This window comes from Dendrobates tinctorius, unplaced genomic scaffold, assembly GCF_039654945.1.
Source record: "Dendrobates tinctorius isolate UK_male_01 unplaced genomic scaffold, ASM3965494v1 ptg000546l, whole genome shotgun sequence".
Taxonomy (NCBI): Eukaryota; Metazoa; Chordata; class Amphibia; order Anura; family Dendrobatidae; genus Dendrobates; species Dendrobates tinctorius.
In genome coordinates, this window is record NW_027362204.1 from 148,574 (window position 1) to 157,816 (window position 9,243).

The following is a 9,243-nucleotide window of genomic DNA, read 5'->3' on the forward strand; positions in this document are numbered from 1 at the left end:
AAAAATCCGCAGGTGGATTTTCCCCGTGTGCACATAGCCTTAGGCTGCGAGTCAGGTCACAATAGTAGCAGATAGGAAAGGAGATAACAAGTTAAGGGCTGTAGAAAACTTTGCTATGTGGAGTTTGCTCATTTTATAAAAATGTAATGTCTACCCCTCCGCATAGCAATGTTTTCTACACACCAACTCTTATCTCCTTTGTTATATGGGAGGTTCTGAGATGTCTGTGCCTGCAATCAGAAGGGTTGAATGTAGACAACCTGGCTGTGGAGATGTGCAAGTTTTTTTTCCAACTGATTTTATTTTATTTTTTCTTCACTACCTCCCCTACCACCTCCCACCCCAGTCAGTGAACAACTTTAATGGATCCTGTACTGATAGGCTGTGTACCTTCAGAGCAAAATACTTGTTTTCTGCCCAAGATTGCTGATCTAGAAGTTGCTCAGTGTTCATTGTCACTTTTTTTTTTTAAATCAAAGGGCTGGCTTTACACACCTGAATGACACCGCTGCTCAATGAGGCTTCTTGCAGGACCTTCAATGATGTTGGAGATCAAATGATCTCTGATGCTGTTGAAGGTCCTGAAGTACTGCAGGATGCCTCGGTCAGCATTCGGGTGAGCGTTTAACCCTTTTATCATATACCGGAGTGCTATTTGGTGAAGTGTCATGCATCGTGGTGTAGTACAAACCTCTTCACAGTGCTAATGCAGTGCAGACAAAAGACTGGAACTGTTCCCCAGCCAGTGTGCTAATGAAATACTGGCGATAGCATGTACTCAGCCAAACAAAACAACACTGCATGATCTGAGTGACTGAGGGAATATCATTTAGTGTCCGGTGTGTGGTCGTGCACAATTGGAACGATAGTCGCTCATCACCGACTACTGAGCGACAGTTGCTTAATAGTTGTGTGTAAAGTCACATTGACAATCGAGGTGCTAGATGGGCGTAATAGCCTGATAAATCATCCCGCGTAAAAGTAATTTAACAGGACTCCGTACCTTGGGTTTCAACTGGTATGCTTCATCCTGATGTTCCAGGGCATCGTTTATCAGTTTTAACATTCTGTACCGACGCCAACCTCTGACCTACAGAGAGAGTAATGTGGTTAAGAGGATGGAGAACAAATGGGAACGTGGATGAATATGTGAGCAGAACATTACCTGTATGGTAAACACCTCCACCTCCCTGGAACGCTTCACTTTTTCACCATTACATCAGAAATAGCTGAAACCGAATATGAAATGCTATTAAATATTGCATGTGACACCACAGCCTCATGTTCTTTTATGATTCAACCCACCTCTTTTTTGGGAAACATGGACCAATGATTCTTCATAATTGTAGTGTGCAAAATCCTACAAAAAATAAAGACATCTTAGGCTGTGTGCACACGCTGCGGATTTTGCTGCGGTTCCGCAGCGGTTTTGGCCGCTGCGGACCCGCAGCAGTTTTTGCTGCGGTGTACAGTACCATGATTCCCTATGGGAATCAAAAACCGCAGTGCAGACGGTGCGGAATTTTCCTCGCGGATTATCTGCGGTTTTCAATCCGCAGAAAGAATTGACATGTCAATTCTTTCTGCGGATTCTCCTGCGGTTTGCCATCTCCTCCATTGAGGAGATGAAAAACCGCAGGGCAAAACCGCAGAGCAATCCGCAGGTAAAACCGCAGGTCTTTTGACCTGCGGTTTCACCTGCGGATTTTACAAAATCCGCGCGGATGAATCCGCACATAATCCGCAGCATGTGCACATAGTTAAGGACAAGGAATCTGGGTCAATTCGAATTGTACATCAGAGCATGTGCCATTTTGAAGCCTCTCTGTAAAAAATGCTATAAATTATAGGAAGCATGCTCATCAACACATGTACTATTTGCCAGTGCGCTTTTCCTACTATGCCATTCATTTAGGACTTCTGGTAATTTGTAGGTGAAAAAATTGTCAAAGTCCTAAATTAATGGGATTCATCATAGGGAGCTAAGCGATTATATCTCCGTGGCTGATGCACACAGAATCTAGATCTTTAACAGGGTGAGTACAGAGTCTCCCACAAATTTTAAGACCCTCACTGCCCTGCAGTGACTTGAATTCCAGAGAAATTTGCCCAAAACGGACCACCCTTATCCACTTTCCAATGCATATCTATGAGAAAAAAAATGCCCAAAATCTGGGGTCACTGCTCTGCCTTCATAAGCCCTGGACACTAGCGCTTTTAGGGGAAGAAAGCCCAGGCACTGCACTTCAAATAGACACCAAAACCGGGTTGCTGATTTATGTACTTACAGTTTGTCTCTCAGCCATCTTTCCTCCTAGGCAGTTTGAAAGCAAGTAAAGACATGCCCCATATTCAAATCCTCACCTCAACTTCCTCCTCATCATGATTGGCTGTGCTGTCACTACTCAAGTTTAAGAACACACCCCTTAAAGAAATAGAAAAATAAATATTGAGTTAAACAATAAAAGGATTCGAACCCTAGTCACTGCAAGAAAAAGGCAGCTCCACGTCTTCTTGTGCCACCTAGGTACAAGAGGAAGTGTAACCACCTAATCAAAGTGGTATCTCCGTTCCATTTAAATTACTATATCGAGATCCGGGTAACAGCCGCATACACGCCCCGTTCGTTAACCAGGCCTTGACCATCCAATTTGCATTGAACCTTGGGTGCCGGAGGTCTTGGTCTCATTTCTCTGGAACCACAATTTGCAGCCACATGCTTTTGGTGTCTATTTGAAGGGCACACCTTGGGATTTCTTCCCGTAAAAGGGCTAGCATCAGACCATTGAACCCTCGAAGTTTTGGCATGTTTTTCTTGTAGACATGCATTGGAAATCGATCATATCTCCGTGGCGGTGGCAGTCGGCCACTAGATCTTTCGGAGGGTGAGGGCACGGTGCCCCCCCACACATTTCAGGGCCCCCTCTTCTCGCTGGCACTTTTGGAGAATATCATTCATTTTGCCTAAAACAAAAGTAAAACGCCACATTAAATCGAAAACCACTAACGCAACGTGGAAAAAAAGCACGCCATTGTTTTCTGGGTGAAATTCTCTATTCGATTGACATATCACATGCCAGGGGGAAATTGTTTCGCACCCCCCGCTCCCTGTCAAAATGGCCGACGTTTTCATCTTTTTGCTGGGTAGCTCCGCAGCCTAAGCGCACAGTGACGAGCCACTTTGGGGGATGAAAACCGAGGGAATTCCCCAGATTTTAAGACCCGTTTCGCCCGGCTGCGACTTGCGGTTCCGGAGAACCTAGGCCCTGGCTCTGAGGACCACCACTCCCGTGCCGTAAGCGCCAGACATTAGTCGCTCCCAGGGTGGACTGCTGAGAGTCTCCGCTACGAAAAAGACACCAAAACTGGGTTGCTGTGACTTGTGGTTCAAGAGAAACAGACCCAGAACCGCGAGCTCCCCCCACGTTCCATCCAAAGGATAGTATCGAGAGCCCGGTAACACACGTAGTATATTCACGTTTCATATTGGAATATTGTCCAGGATGCCTCCTACAAACAGAGACATCACTTGTCCCCCTGCTGCCCAGGGAATTTGATTTCTGGGGTCAGTGCATGGCTGTCCATTGATAAAAAAGGATCCTGGTGGTGCAGGCTTGAGGGGGAACAAATGCCCAACAGAGCAGCACACAGCCCCAATAAATGTTCCCTCACATCAGTCTGGTAATTAGCTTTCAAATGACACCCAAGTGGCCCCTCTGGCTTTACCAGAAGTCGCACCAGGGGCCCAATATCTGATTTGGACAGCAGATTTGAAAAGACATTTTGAGGCCTTGGGTCGGTTTTGAGCTTCTGAAACCTCACAATTACCCAGCAGAAGGTACCAGGCCAACCAAACTTGGCAGGAATATTGTCCAGGATGCCTCCTTCAAACAGAGACATCACTTGTCCCCCTGCTGCCCAGGGAATTTGAATTCAGGGGTCAGAGGATGGCTGTCCACTGATGAAAAGGATTCAGGTGGTGAAGGCCTGAGGGGGAACAAATGCCCAACAGAGCAGCACACAGCCCCAAAAAATGTTCCCTCACATCAGTCTGGTAGTTAGCTTTCAAATGACACCCCAGTGGTCCCTCTGGCTTTAACAGAGGTCGCACCAGGTGCCCAATATCTGATTTGGACAGCAGATTTGAAAAGACATTTTGAGGTCTTGGGTCGGTTTTGAGGTTCTGAAACCCCACAACTACCCAGCAGAAGGTACCAGGCCAACCAAACTTGGCAGGAAAATTGTCCAGGATGCCTCCTACAAACAGAGACATCACTTGTCCCCCTGCTGCCCAGGGAATTTGAATTCTGGGGTCAGAGCATGGCTGTCCATTGATGAAAAGGATCCTGGTGGTGCAGGCTTGAGGGGGCACAAATGCCTAACAGAGCAGCACACAGCCCCAATAAATGTTCCCTCACATCAGTCTGGTAATTAGCTTTAAAATGACACCCCAGTGGCCCCTCTGGCTTTACCAGAAGTCGCACCAGGGGCCCAATATCTGATTTGGACAGCAGATTTGAAAAGACATTTTGAGGCCTTGGGTCGGTTTTGAGGTTCTGAAACCCCACAACTACCCAGCAGAAGGTACCAGGCCAACCAAACTTGGTAGGAAATCAAATTCGATGGGGAGCAGGGGGAAAAGTGATGTCTCTGTGAGGCATCCTGTCAAAATCAGATATTGGGCCCCTGGTGCGACTTCTGGTAAAGCCAGAGGGGCCACTGGGGTGTTAATTGAAAGCAAATTACCACACAAATGTGAGGGAACATTTATTGGGGCTGTGTGCTGCTCTGTTGGGCATTTGTTCCCCCTCAAGCCTGCACCACCAGGACCATTTTTATCCATGGACAGCCATGCTCTGACCCCCTGAAATCAAATTCCATGGGGAGCAGGGGGACAAGTCATGTCTCTGTATGTAGGTGGCATCCTGGACAATATTACTGCCAAGTTTGGTTGGCCTGGTACCTTCTGCTGGGTAGTTGTGGGGTTTCAGAACCTCAAAACCGACCCAAGGCCTCAAAATGTCTTTTCAAATCTGCTGTCCAAATCAGATATTGGGCCCCTGGTGCGACATCTGGTAAAGCCAAAGGGGCCATTGGGGTGTGGTTTGAAAGCTAATTTCCAGACTGATGTGAGGGAACATTTATTGGGGCTGTGTGCTGCTCTGTTGGGCATTTGTTCCCCCTCAAGCTTGCACCACCAGGATCCTTTTCATCAATGGACAGCCATGCACTGACCCCTGAATTCAAATTCCCTGGGCAGCAGGGGGACAAGTTATGACTCTGTTTGAAGGAGGCATCCTGGAGAATATTCCTGCCAAGTTTGGTTGGCCTGGTACCTTCTGCTTGGTAGTTGTGGGGTTTCAGAACCTCAAAACCGACCCAAGGCCTCAAAATGTCTTTTCAAATCTGCTGTCCAAATCAGATATTGGGCCCCTGGTGCGACTTCTGTAAAATCCAGAGGGGCCACTGGGGTGTCATTTGAAAGCTAATTACCATACTGATGTGAGGGAACATTTATTGCGGCTGTGTGCTGCTCTGTTGGGCATTTGTTCCCCCTCAAGCCTGCACCACCAGGATCCTTTTCATCAATGGACAGCCATGCTCTGACCCCAGAATTCAAATTCCCTGGGCAGCAGGGGGACAAGTGATGTCTCTGTTTGTAGGAGGCATCCTGGACAATTTTCCTGCCAAGTTTGGTTGGCCTGGTACCTTCTGCTGGGTAGTTGTGGGGTTTCAGAACCTCAAAACCGACCCAAGGCCTCAAAATGTCTTTTCAAATCTGCTGTCCAAATCAGATATTGGGCCCCTGGTGCGACTTCTGGTAAAGCCAGAGGGGCCACTGGGGTGTCATTTGAAATCTAATTACCAGACTGATGTGGGGAAATATTTATTGGGGCTGTGTGCTGCTCTGTTGGGCATTTGTTCCCCCTCAAGCCTGCACCATTAGCCGGCTCTCACTGTTGAATGTGACATACTGAGGATGAGAGCCGGCTAGCCTAAGCGCACAGTGACGAGCCACTTTGGGGGATGAAAACCGAGGGAATTCCCCAGATTTTAAGACCCGTTTCGCCCGGCTGCGACTTGCGGTTCCGGAGAACCTAGGCCCTGGCTCTGAGGACCACCACTCCCGTGCCGTAAGAGCCAGACATTAGTCGCTCCCAGGGTGGACAGCTGAGAGTCTCCACTACGAAAAAGACACCAAAACTGGGTTGCTGTGACTTGTGGTTCAAGAGAAACAGACCCAGAACCGCGAGCTCCCCCCCACGTTCCATCCACAGGATAGTATCGAGATCCCGGTAACATACGTGGTATAGCCACGTTTCTTACCCAGACCTCGACTTGCCTGATGGCATTGGCATGTCGAGAACCGGGTAACGACCGTGGCAAATGGCCGTCGCTTACCGGGCCCTCGACGTGCCAATTGGCATGGAAGGGGAGATTTTTCGGAGGGTGAGGGCACGGCGCCCCCCCACATTTTAGGGACCACTCTTATCACAGGCACTGAGTGAGACTGCCAGGGACTCTGCGGCACTGCCAGGGACTCTGCGGCACTGCCAGGGACTCTGCGGCACTGCCAGGGACTCTGCGGCACTGCCCGGGGGCAGGTTGTCAGGGGCTGCAGGAGCCCGGGGGCAGGTTGTCAGGGGCTGCAGGAGCCCGGGGGCAGGTTGTCAGGGGCTGCAGGAGCCCGGGGGCAGGTTGTCAGGGGCTGCAGGAGCCCGGGGGCAGGTTGTCAGGGGCTGCAGGAGGCTGTGGCAGGCCGCAATGCTGTGTAGGACGCTGTGTGGTGCTGGAGAGTGCTACAGAGCCACACAGCTCTCTGGTGTCATGACAGGTGACTGTATATACATGTATACACATACATGAATGTACGTGTCATGACAGCTACTTTGACGATACGTACATGGATTTTTACTTACCCAAACAAAGGATGAAGAGGCTAGCTGGTCCACATTATGATGGAGGCCGGAGAGCATCGTCCCTCCATCGTGATGTCGTCCAGCAGGGAAATTTGTTGTCCTTGCCACATGGAGCCAGTTCAGTCTCTGAGATGCCTTGTTAACTAGTTGAAAAAAAAAAGGAAATTATTGAATTTTAAAATTATTTTTATTCTAAATCCTATTAATTCTATTAATACATTAAATATGAATCTTCATCCATGAGTGTATGGTTCCAGCATACACAGCGCGCGGTGGCGGCTTCCTCAAGTGTTACCTGTGGGTTATGCTCTGTTAGCTAATGACAAACAGGGAAAGAAAAAAAAATGAATTATCGAATTATTGTATTTTACTATTATTTCTATTCTAAGCCCTGCTAGTGTTCACAGCAGTGATAACACAGCCCCCTGCATGTCAGCTCACCCTCCCACCCACCGGGACAGCCTGTATCCCCGCCGTGCCCCCCACAGCTGACCCCATATACTGTGCTGAGCATCCCCTCCCTCCACCCCAACTGGACAGCCTGTATCCCTGCCGTGCCCCCCACAGCTGACCCCATACTCTGTGCTGAGCTACCCCTCCCTCCACCCCACCGGGACAGCCTGTATCCCTGCCATGCCCCACACAGCTGACCCCATACACTGTGCTGAGCTTCCCCTCCCCCCACCCCACCGGGACAGCCTGTATCCCTACCATGCCCCACACAGCTGACCCCATACTCTGTGCTGAGCTACCCCTCCCTCCAACCCACCGGGACAGCCTGTTTCCCTGCCATGCCCCACACAGCTGACCCCATACACTGTGCTGAGCTTCCCCTCCCCCCACCCCACCGGGACAGCCTGTATCCCTGCCATGCCCCACACAGCTGACCCCATACACTGTGCTGAGCTTCCCCTCCCCCCACCCCACCGGGACAGCCTGTATCCCTACCATGCCCCACACAGCTGACCCCATACACTGTGCTGAGCTTCCCCTCCCCCACCCCACCGGGACAGCCTGTATCCCTGCCATGCCCCACACAGCTGACCCCATACACTGTGCTGAGCTTCCCCTTCCTCCACCCCACCGGGACAGCCTGTATCCCTGCCATGCCCCACACAGCTGACCCCATACACTGTGCTGAGCTTCCCCTCACCCCACCGGGACAGCCTGTATCCCTGCCATGCCCCACACAGCTGACCCCATACACTGTGCTGAGCTTCCCCTCCCCCCACCGGGACAGCCTGTATCCCTGCCATGCCCCACACAGCTGACCCCATACACTGTGCTGAGCTTCCCCTCCCCCCACCCCACCCCACCGGGACAGCCTGTATCCCCGCCATGCCCCACACAGCTGACCCCATACACTGTGCTGAGCTTCCCCTCCCCCCACCCCACCCCACCGGGACAGCCTGTATCCCCGCCATGCCCCACACAGCTGACCCCATACACTGTGCTGAGCTTCCCCTCCCTCCACCCCACCGGGACAGCCTGTATCCCCGCCATGCCCCACACAGCTGACCCCATACACTGTGCTGAGCTTCCCCTCCCTCCACCCCACCGGGACAGCCTGTATCCCTGCCATGCCCCACACAGCTGACCCCATACACTGTGCTGAGCTTCCCCTCCCCCCACCCCACCGGGACAGCCTGTATCCCTGCCATGCCCCACACAGCTGACCCCATACACTGTGCTGAGCTTCCCCTTCCTCCACCCCACCAGGACAGCCTGTATCCCCGCCATGCCCCACACAGCTGACCCCATACACTGTGCTGAGCTTCCCCTCCCCCCACCGGGACAGCCTGTATCCCTGCCATGCCCCACACAGCTGACCCCATACACTGTGCTGAGCTTCCCCTCCCTCCACCCCACCGGGACAGCCTGTATCCCTGCCATGCCCCACACAGCTGACCCCATACACTGTGCTGAGCTTCCCCTCCCTCCACCCCACCGGGACAGCCTGTATCCCTACCATGCCCCACACAGCTGACCCCATACACTGTGCTGTGCTTCCCCTCCCCCCACCCCACCGGGACAGCCTGTATCCCTACCATGCCCCACACAGCTGACCCCATACACTGTGCTGAGCTTCCCCTTCCTCCACCCCACCGGGACAGCCTGTATCCCTACCATGCCCCACACAGCTGACCCCATACACTGTGCTGAGCTTCCCCTTCCTCCACCCCACCGGGACAGCCTGTATCCCCGCCATGCCCCACACAGCTGACCCCATACACTGTGCTGAGCTTCCCCTTCCTCCACCCCACCGGGACAGCCTGTATCCCTGCCATGCCCCACACAGCTGACCCCATACACTGTGCTGAGC

General features: G+C 51.7%; 1 long non-coding RNA gene across 1 annotated transcript; it reads right to left on the reverse strand.

The window, feature by feature from the left end:
* Positions 1–1,163: 1,163 nt before the first annotated feature.
* On the reverse strand, positions 1,164–7,287 carry LOC141078371 (uncharacterized). The gene is made up of 3 exons (XR_012227827.1): positions 6,921–7,287; positions 1,306–2,425; positions 1,164–1,229 (listed from the first exon to the last, which is right to left on the reverse strand). It is a non-coding gene; the product is annotated as an uncharacterized lncRNA (long non-coding RNA).
* Positions 7,288–9,243: the final 1,956 nt, after the last annotated feature.